This window comes from Phyllostomus hastatus, unplaced genomic scaffold (genome assembly GCF_019186645.2).
Source record: "Phyllostomus hastatus isolate PE091 unplaced genomic scaffold, TTU_PhHast_1.1 phas_contig_58, whole genome shotgun sequence".
Taxonomy (NCBI): Eukaryota; Metazoa; Chordata; class Mammalia; order Chiroptera; family Phyllostomidae; genus Phyllostomus; species Phyllostomus hastatus.
Window position 1 is genome coordinate 55,129,594 of NW_025333916.1, and position 10,606 is coordinate 55,140,199.

Sequence of the window (10,606 nt, forward strand, 5' to 3'; positions counted from 1 at the left end):
TGTTGACTATAATTATGCTGTCGTTGCTTGTTTGAAGATCACTGAAGGAGGTGGAAATAAAATACATCAGCTAATCTGTGCTGTCCCCTCCCTCCATTCAGATTTCCTTAACAGCTGCATATCTGCCCCAGGAGCTGATTCTACTCTTCTTCGTTGATTTTCTTCCTCTGAAAGAAGGGCTACCAGCCTGCCTGTTTCCATTCTAACCACTGGGCGAAGCCACTCATTTCTATGCACTGCTGGTTTTATATACATTCTTCCATTTTTTAAAATGCAAATCATTTTCCTAATCAAATAGCCATATCAAATGCTCATAGGTAGAAGGTTCTATGTTAAGTAGTAGAGATATGAATATCAAACACAGAGGGACACAGATATTTAAGGATTCGTGGGGGAAAGAATGCTACATTTAGAAAACCCAGAACAGCCAGAGAGTTGGGAGGAAAATGAGATATTTATAGTACCCCAAAAGTCAAAAAAAAGAGTGATTATTGGATTTGGGACAGACTATTCCATTTTTACCTAAGGATCAGCAAAATTTACTTTTATTGCAAATATTTTCTGTTTCTGGGCCTGGGGTAGAGGCTGAATATTGGAGCCTCGTTTAGGCAGAGGGTCATTGCTGGGGGAAAAAGGAACCAACAGAGCTTTTAACAGTGTCTCAGGGTTCCTAGGACAAAACTGGAAAACTGGAAGGTCTCAAGCACACGACTGGTTGCCTACACAAGGTATCTACTCAGTTTTGAAGCTGTATGGGAGGCTAAAGTCTAAAGCCCCTGGAAGCACAGTGAAATCTCCTGCATTCTCATGAAATAGCAATCTCTAAGATGGCATGCCTGAACCAGATTACCTGCAGAGTTTCAAGGTCAAAGACTCAAAGGCAACCGACTGTCCACAGATGTTCTGGAGGTCCATGTCACAGGAACAGTGATGAGCTGGAGGTGGAGGGAAGCTCAGCAAAACTGTAACTCAGCCTTGACCTAGCTCAGTCCCTGCTGCAGGATGGGCATTTATGATTAGCTTTATCTGCCTGTCGGGGGAAAGATTAAACCTGTCTGAGGAAGATACTATCTCCTGGAAACACTATTGTTTTTTGGTACCCAATAAAATGAAAATTCTTGACATGAGGTGAGGCAAGACCATGTGGTGAACAACCAATAAAAAGAAAGTAAGCAATAGAAACGTGCTCAGAAATGATCAAGAGCATGACGTGTGCTGACACAGACTTTAAAATAGTTATAAATAGTATGTGAAAAACAGAAAAAGATAGAAAAACACATAAGAAAATAAAAGATTTCACAGAACTGAACTCTATAAAAGCAAGTCATGCACATTCTAGAACTAAAAAAATATATAATATCTTCAATGAAGAATTTAGTGAATGCATTTAATAATAGATAGGATACATTGAAAGACTAGATTAGTAAATTGGATAATAGATTTAAAAAATACCTAGTGAAGTACACAGAGGAAGAAAATATGAAGGTGAAACATGAACAAAAGTGTAAGGCTCATGTAGGACATGCTCAAAAGTCCTAACATTTGTGCAACTGGATTCAAAAAAGAAAAAAATATAGACTGAGACAGAAGCAATTCTTGAACAGATAATGGTAGATAATTTTCCATAACTTAAGGAAGACTCAAATCATTAACCCGAGAAGCTTAGAAAACCCCAATTTGAAGAAAATCATACACAGCTAACTGGCTGAAAAGCAAAGACACAGAGGAAATCTTGCAAGTGACAGGGGAAAAAAATTAACCTTAAAAGAAACCACAATAATACTGACAGATGACTTCCCATGAGAAATGATAATAAAACAGAATACTGTTGAGTAATAGAGTTGAAGTACTAAAAGAAAATAACTACCAAATTTGATTTCTGTATGTAGAGATGACATCTTTACAGTGACTTCTGGGTCATTGTCACCAATTGATTGATTGATTTAACAAAGAAAAACAATATAAGAAGTTCTCTAGGTAAAAGGAAAATGAGACTAGATGAAAGCAGAGATGTCGGTGGGAATACAGAACATGAGAAAGAGCAAACATATAGGTAAACATAAACAAAATTGACCTTACAAAACAATATCATAATATTTCATGAAGTTTAAAATACCTGTTGCATTAAAACACATGAAAACAATAACAGAAAAAGCACAAAGACGTAAGTAGATTTAAAGTATGCTGAGGTTGTAGCCTTTGAAGGAAGTGGTAAAATACTTTGTGTAGTTGGCAAGAATGCGCCGTAAGGCCCGTTCTGAAACTGTGGGCCCTAGAGCCCGGCCCCAGGGCTGACTATACTCAGGGCTAACATTGTCTGACCTTTCAGATCCCATTATCACCTCCCACTTTCTTGCAAGGAGCCTTTCACTTCTATATCCTAATAAATTTTCCTGGACCAAAATTAAAACCAGAGGAGACCTTAATCTCATTATTTCCTCTATGGTCGAATAATCAAGTTTCATGAAGCCAAGAATTTGCCAAGTCCATTGTTTTCAGAAGAGCTAGGCTGCCCACTAGTGTTTACACGTTCACCCCATCATGTTTTTAATAGTTTACCTCTGTGCGACGCACCACCGCTAACATCCCCTTTTCTGGCCAGCCGGCTGGTAGCTAAGCCCTGCGAGTTTCATCTCAAGCGAGCTTCCTGTCTGCTTTGCGGCTCTAAGGAGTGAGCATACTTTACCCATTTCCGTTTCTCTCCTTCGATTCAATCCGTTTCTTTTGAACAAGGGATAACTAATCCTTCCAGAGACATGCTATGCTTCCATCCCATCAGGTCTATGAGATATTTATGAGTCCCTGTTTGTTTATTTATTGGTGTTTATATTTTATTTATTATCTCTGCTTTGCTTATGGACCAGTCATCTTGCTCTTACACCTCTTTGCGTTTGTTTTCCTCTATGAATTTCAATCTATTTTTTCTAATGAATTTATTTTTTTATTATTTTTTAAAGATTTTATTTATTTATTTTTTAGAGAGGGAAGGGAGGGAGAAAGAGAGAGAGAAGCATCAATGCGTGGTTGCTGGGGTCACGGCCTGCAACCCAGGCATGTACCCTGACTGGGAATTGAACCTGCAACACTAATTTCAATCTATTTTTTCTATCTCATAGTCATGCAAATAAAACACAGACTCCAGAACTACACCATCTTGTTTCAAAATCCCAGCTCCAGTAAGATTCTTCTTAATTTTTCTTAATTTCTCTGCCTAAGTATCCTCATCTGTAGGATGACGATGAAGATAATAATAGGATCTACTATTATTTGGGATTGGGCAGTCAATATAAATGGGACTCAATAATTTGTGCTGGACAAGTATCAACATATTCAAAAACTGCAGGCTGTTTTTCTTAATCCTCTTATCTGCTAGTCTTTCTGATATCTTGCTTTATGGTTCTCGCAATATTTTCTGTATATTTTTCCCACTGAAGTGAAGAAACCTTTCCAATCGTTGCTGGTTTCGGCAACCACAAAACCTTTCTTGTCTTGACCTGAACATTTCTGCGCCCGTGCATGCCTTCCACTTACTGGTCTAGTCCTGCCCTTCAGGACTCCCACAGACAGAGCCGTTTCATTTCCAGCACGCAAGCCCTTTCAAAGCAGGGTTTGATCTGCTCTGTGCGGTCTCATCTGTAAACTACATATCTTCCCTCCCTCTGTTCCTCCAAGAAGCATTCTGCCTCTGTGTTATCACTTCCTGCACTGGCAGGGAGGGGGCACTGCACCTGCCCTGCTGATCATCTCGGGGTCATACACATGGCCCAAGGGCGCGTCCTTTGCCGTTGAACCCCGAAGACCTGACGTCCTTGTGCTCTGGAATGAAGAAACCGCCATATTTTTTTAGATCAACAAATGATCACTGCTGATGCATGCAATGAGCCTAGCTCTGAGGAACTAAAGATTAAACTGTATATTCATTATATTTTAATTGGTGATGGGAAGCAGGGTATGAAGTTCTGACTTGCCCTGGTTAGCCAAGGAGTCGCTACCCTCCTACCAGGTGGTAAAAGAAGCAGGAGTGGGAGCTCCGCAGGAGAGACGGGGCAGAGAAGGGCACAGCTGAGAAGGAGGGGGCAGTGCGGGATGCAACGGGAAACAGAACAACGGGGCCAGGCGTGGAAGATGGACGTCGTCTTTCCTCGTAGGCCGGGAGCTGGCCTCAGGGCAGACGGCTCCCCTGAAAACATAACTCGAGGGATGGCCTGATCGTGGACACTTCAACACTATGAGTTCAGTTTGGCTTGAGAAATGGAAAACACTCCATGTTTAATCTGTCTGAAGGTTTTTGATACTTTTTTATTTCTCTCACCAACACAATTTCTTAGAAGAATGCTATGATGTTAAGGAATCCTTTCTCAGTGATCTTGAAAGGATTCTCTCTCTCTCTCCCTATCCCCCCCCCATTCTGAGAAAAGAAAGTTACTTTCTACAAAGTAAGTAAATCAGAATGGTAAAGGTTACTTGTTTTCGGTTCACAACTTCAAGCCCCGGATAGAGTGGTCAACCCTACCAGTCCTTGTCTTCTACTGTGGTAAGCCCCCCATTTAGCAAACGCTCAGCTGGCTCCTTCTTGCGCCTGGGGAGTAAGCTCTGCCTAATAAGACCTAGTGAGCTTTGAGACAGAGTCTTGTTTTCATAAACAGCTTAGGAATCATTCAACTGATGTTCCTGTATCAACTCACCAATGTTTATTCGCACAACTAGAAAACTTTTAACCAATACAAGCCAAAGCAATAGTATTTCTACCCCCACCCCCGACCCACACACTATCATTTTGTTACAGAATAAGGTGGGGGGGTGGCTAAGGGCAATATACTATTACCCAAAAGGAACCCCCCAGGTTTGTTATGTCCGTCGCCAGAGGAAAGACGTCTCTCAATGCCAGAGATTCGTGAAAAGAAAGGAAATGTTTATTTAATGCTGTACAGACTTAAAGTAGTGACCTAATGTCTTCACCAAAATCCCCAAGTCCCTTAAAACACCCACAAATATACACAGTTCTTCCTTTCCCCTTTGCCCAGTCTGGGGTACCGTATCTCAGGAAAAAAAATAGAAGTCCGTGGCTCAGGCAGCCCCCAGTTCTTCCCAGTAATCCGTCTCAGCTGGTAGGGCTCCCGTGGTTCTCTCAGGGCCTGGCATCATCAGCTGTGTTGCAGGGATCTCTGCTAAAGCCAGGTGGTGGTTCCCCCTTCTAAAGCTGCGGGGGTCCCCACTCTGTCAAAGCCACGTGGTTCTCCCTCGAATGTCTGCGAGGAGGAGGGGGTCACCACTATGCCAAAGCTGAGTGGCGATTCTCTGCTAAAGCTGCATGGTGATTCTCCCTCACAGGGCTGCGGGAGTCTCCACTCTGCTAAAGACCGAGTGGTTCTCTCCCTCCCAGGGCCGCAGAAGTCCCCACTCTGCCAAAAACGCTTGGTTCTCTCTCCAATGGCTGCCACGTCTCGGTTTAAATCCCCGCAACAATCCTCCTCTGCAGCCCCATTTCCGACTCCTCCCACAATTGGCTATACTTGCCAGCATTCTTGTATCCTCCCAGCTTTACTGGGCTGCCATCATGAGTCTGGGCAGGTGTGGCCCCATGTCATGGAGCCAGTCTTCTCCAAGCTCCCACACAGGTGCTGTAACTTGGGGGACCTGCCCCCAGTTACGTCTTTCTGGGGAAGTTACTTCCATTCCCCTGGCTCAGAGCAGGGCCACAGCTATTTAACATATCTATGCAACCAGTTAAAGGTTATAGATGTGTTAAATGACCACACCAGAGGTTAGCTGCAAAGCTATTGCTATGCAAAACAGCTCTCAATGGCCCTGCTCCATTTGTCCCTTCCCCCAAACCCCCAACCCACACCTGTGGTGGGGGGTGAGGACATCCTAATATTTCCTGAACACCTTGAGTTCTGGACCCCATTCCAAATCCCTATTTGTGCCCCGCCCCCGCCGCTGCACCCTGTTACAATTTTGTATGCTACAAAGGAACTGAATATTTTCTAAATTTAAATATCCATTTGTGGTAGGAGATCCATGAAGAGGCTTGTTCACATTCTTTACTGAAAATGTTGGACCACGCAGCTAGCTGGGAGTGGGTGCAGAGTACTCATCATATTCTCAGAGGGGTTTTTGAAACTTCATTAGACAGGGTAAGCCAGGCATGTTGTAGTAACAAATAAGGCCCGGAATATCAATGACTTAGCACACCTGTGTTTTATTTCTCGCTCACGTATGGAATGAGGTTAGATTAAGGCAAGGGGCAGGAAGGCGCACTCCGTCTCTCTCACAGCCGCTTGGGAACTCACAGAGGCTAACAGAAGCTCCACCATCTTATCGCGGCACCGTAAAGATTGAGACTTTCTTGGCTAGTGTGGCAGAGAAAAGATCTCACCCCTGTTCAGCTCTGCTTCTTCCCAGAAGGGACATGTGTCACTTCCACTTATTTTAGCCCATTGTCAGCAACCAGTTAAATGGTCTCACCTAACTATATTAGGACTGGGGAGTATAATTTCTTGTCTGTCTAAAAAGAGAGGAAAATCTGATATTGGTTTTGCAAGTGAAATTTCTACCATGGACCCTAGGAGACCTGGGTTTTACTAGATATTTATCAAATCATTTCAACAAAAATTAATCTCTCTAGCCCTGATTGGTGTGGCTCAGTTGGTTGGGTAACCTTTCTATAAAGTGTAAGGGCACTGGTTCAATTCCTGGTCAGGGCACATGCCTGCATTGTAGGTTTGGTCCTGGTCAGGGAGTGTACAAGAGGCAACTGATTGATGTATTTCTCTCACATCGTTGTTTGTCTCCCTCTCTTTCTCCCTCCCTTATCCTGTCCATAAAAATAAATAAATCTTTTAAAAAATTAATACCTCCATTTGGTAGCTGGGACCCAGGCTACTGGCTCTGTGTGGGGAGGGCTCAGCAAAGGGACAACGGCCTCTGCTCTCCCCGATGCCAGACAGTTCAGCCTCTCCCAGTATGCCACTGGTGCCCTTCAAGCTGCCAGCCCGGTGCTGGAGCTCAGAGGGAGCCAGTCTGAGTAGGTGAGCCCGTGTGTGGGCTCCCCAAGAGGAACTGCTTGGGGCTCCAGCAGCCTCCTCCACCGACTCAATCCTCGCTGGTTTTCCCAGCCAGAAGTTGTGGGGATTTATCTCCCGGGCACTGGGATCTTGGGCTGGGGGCGCTGGTGTGGGCCTAGGACTCCTCACTCCTGAGCTATCTCCCTTCCAAATTCTTATCCACATGGGTGTGGGGCCAGCCCATTCTGTGCCCACGTCCCTCCTACTAATCTGGGTGGATGTGGTTTCTTCAATTCTATGGTTGTCAGACTTCCATTCAACTGTTTCTGATGTTCCTGAGTGATGGTTGTTCTATATTTTAGTTATAAACTTGATGTGATTGTGGGAAGAGGTGAGCCATGTCTACGTATGTTGCCATCTTGACTGGAAACCCCACAGGTTTTTAATCCACTCATCTACTGATGGGCACTTAGGTTTTTCCCAATTCTTGGCAATTGTAAATAGTGCTACTATGAATACAGGGGTGCAAAATTCTTTTTATTTGTTGTTTCAGGATTTTTAGGGTATATTCCCAGCAGTGGAATCACTGGTCAATAGGCAGTGCCATTTTTAATTTTTTTTAGGAAATTCTATACCACTTCCACAGGGGTTGCACCAATCTGCATTCCCAACAGTGCACTAGGATTCCCTTTTCCCCACAACCTCACCAGCACTTGTTTGCTGATTTATTAATGATGGCCATTCTGACCTGTGCGGGTGATATCTCATTGTGGTTTTTAATTTGCCTCTCTCAGATGACTGGTGATGGTGAGCATTTTTTCATATGTCTATGGGCCATCTCTATGTCCTCTTTGGAGAAGTATCTATTCAGACCCTTGGCCCACTTTTTTCATTGGATTGTTTTTCTTCCTGGAGTGGACTCATGTGAGCTCTTTATATATTTTGGAGACCAAACCCTTGTCCAATGCATCATTGGTAAATATGTTTTCCCAAATAGTCAGTTTCCTTTTCATTCTGATAATGGTTTCCTTAGCTGTGCAGAAGCTTTTTAATTCAATATAGTCCCATTTGTTTATTTTTCCCTTTATTTTATCATCTTTCTAAATATTTATTCAAACAAGTTCTTGCAGTCACTTAATTTTCTATTAGCATGTGTGGATATGTGTTTGTGTTTGTTTAATCAGTTTGTAAACACTCTTTTAATTAAAGGAAGAGTAAATGTTTGACTGATTTATGTGTTTCAAGCATTTTTCTTTTACTTTTAGTATGGTGGTTTTTTCTTCCCATGGGGAAAATTTAGATTGTCAGATATCTTTATCTTCATCTTATCTCCTAGATTTTCTGTCTTATTAAAGAAAGTCTTCCTTACTTTGATTTTTCTCTGAAAATTATTACTATTTGCATTTAGTTAATTGATTTAGAATTTAAAAATATATTATTCAAGGGGGGACCAAAACAAACTGAAATTATCTTCTGGAGGGCAGGTCCCTTATAGTGCTGGCTTCCCCCACCAGGTGAGTGTTCTAGGAACCCATCTGTGTCAGTGTACCAGCTGGTGGTGTTGTGAGAGGCTGCATTTGGCTTCAGTGAGTTTTTCTGAAGACTATTTCAGTGTGTTTGCCCATTTCATGGTGGGTGATTTATGAGTGCACCTGCCCACACCACGCTGAGTGTTCAGCAGTTTTTTTTTACACAAAATGGCATGACCCCCATGTCCCACCCTCCCCATTCACCTGATCTCACCCCAAGCCACTGCTTTTTGTTTGTTTGTTTCCCTGGGTGAGAAAAGTCCTCAAAGGGAAACATTTTGTCAATGTGGAAAAGGTGAAACAAAAAAAATGGCAGAAGCACTAAAAGACATCAAAATTGACCAATTCAAAAACTGTTTGGAGCAGTGGGAAAAAGTCTTGATAGGTGTATTTCATCCAATGAGGAGTACTCTGAAGGTGTCTGAAGTTTAAACATGGTAGAATAAATACACAATGTTTTATAAATAAGCTCCTTTTTGGAGATCCCCCCTCATGTGATACAAAGGAGAAAATCATCTTTTTATTCATTGGATGGAGCCAATTTGCTAGAAAGTTATTTAATAAATTATACTTTCTCTGCCCCATTAGCATTTTTCTTTTTACATATTAAGTTTCCAGACAGCTCTGTTTCTGGAGTATTTTATTCTGTGCCACTCACACTTTTTTTTTCTTGTACCAATGTCATGCTCATTTGATCGAAACAGTTCCCTTGAACTATTTTTGAAAATTTCTTGGCTGTTTTTGGACACTCTTCTACATGAAATTTAAATTAATATCTATATGTATATATAGATATACATTCTGACCAGAAAAAGTCCAGCCATTGTTAATACAATGAGAACCGTTTGCACAACACTGATGTGACCTGGCAGCTGAGGAGAGTGGACTGGAATGCGCAGGTGTGAACAATGGTGACTTCACTGTCCTGGTCAGTGGGGGGTGGTGGACACCATTCAGTGAGCATGTGTACTGTGTGGCCGTCACATTTAAAATGAATGAGTGAGTAGAGCAACAAATCTGTATCAAATTTTGCATTAAGCTTGAACATTCTTCCTTGGAAACTATTTGGATGATTCAGAAGTCTGCAGCTGTGGGCAATTGGTGATTGGCAGCTTCATCACAACAATGTGCCCACTCATGCATCACATCTCATTCACAGTTTTTTGGTGAAAACATCAAATATCACAGGTGACTCAACCTCCCTACAGCCCAGACTTGGTGCCCTGTGATTTCTGGCTTTTCCCAAAATTAAAATCATCTTTGAAAAGGAAGAGATTTCAGACCATTGATGAGATTCAAGGAAATATGACACAGCAGCTGATGACAATTGGGAGAACTGTGTGAGGTCCCAAGGTGCCTACTTTGAAGGGGACTGAGGCCTCATTGTCTTATGTACAATGTTTCTTGTATCTTCTTCAATAAATGCCTCTATTTTTCATATTATGTGGCTGGATACCTTCTGACAGACCATGTGTGTATGTGTGTGCGTGTGTGTGTGCATGTGTGTATGTGTGTGTGTGTGTGTATTTTTTTTCTTTTCTGAATTTTTAGTTGAAATTTTTGTTGGGTCGTCTTCTTTTTTATTGAGTTGTAAGAATTATTTTTATATTTGAATGCAATTTGTTTAATCAATATATCTATTATAAATTGTGGCTTCCAATTTCATCTTCTTAATGGTGTTTTCTTTGAAAAGCAGTTTTTAAAAATTATAATTAAATCCAATTTATCAATTTTTCTTTTATGTTGAATAATTTTTGCATCTTGACTAGTAATTTCGTCTGTCTACCACAAGATTAAGACTTTCTCCTACTTATTTTCTAGAAGTTTTATAGTTTCAGTTCATATTTTAGGCTATGATCCTTTTTGAAATTTTTTAGTAGGTGAGGTGCATTTTGAGGTAACACGTCTGTGTCTGAAAAGTCGCTGGGTGTGCCAGTCATTCCCTCGGAACCCAGGCCCACCTGGCTTTGGTGGCACATCTGTGTCCTGACCCTACGTCTGGCACGGATGTCTAGAGATGCATTCCTGCCCAGGCCCTGTTCTATTACCGATTTCCTGGGGTGCTTGCTC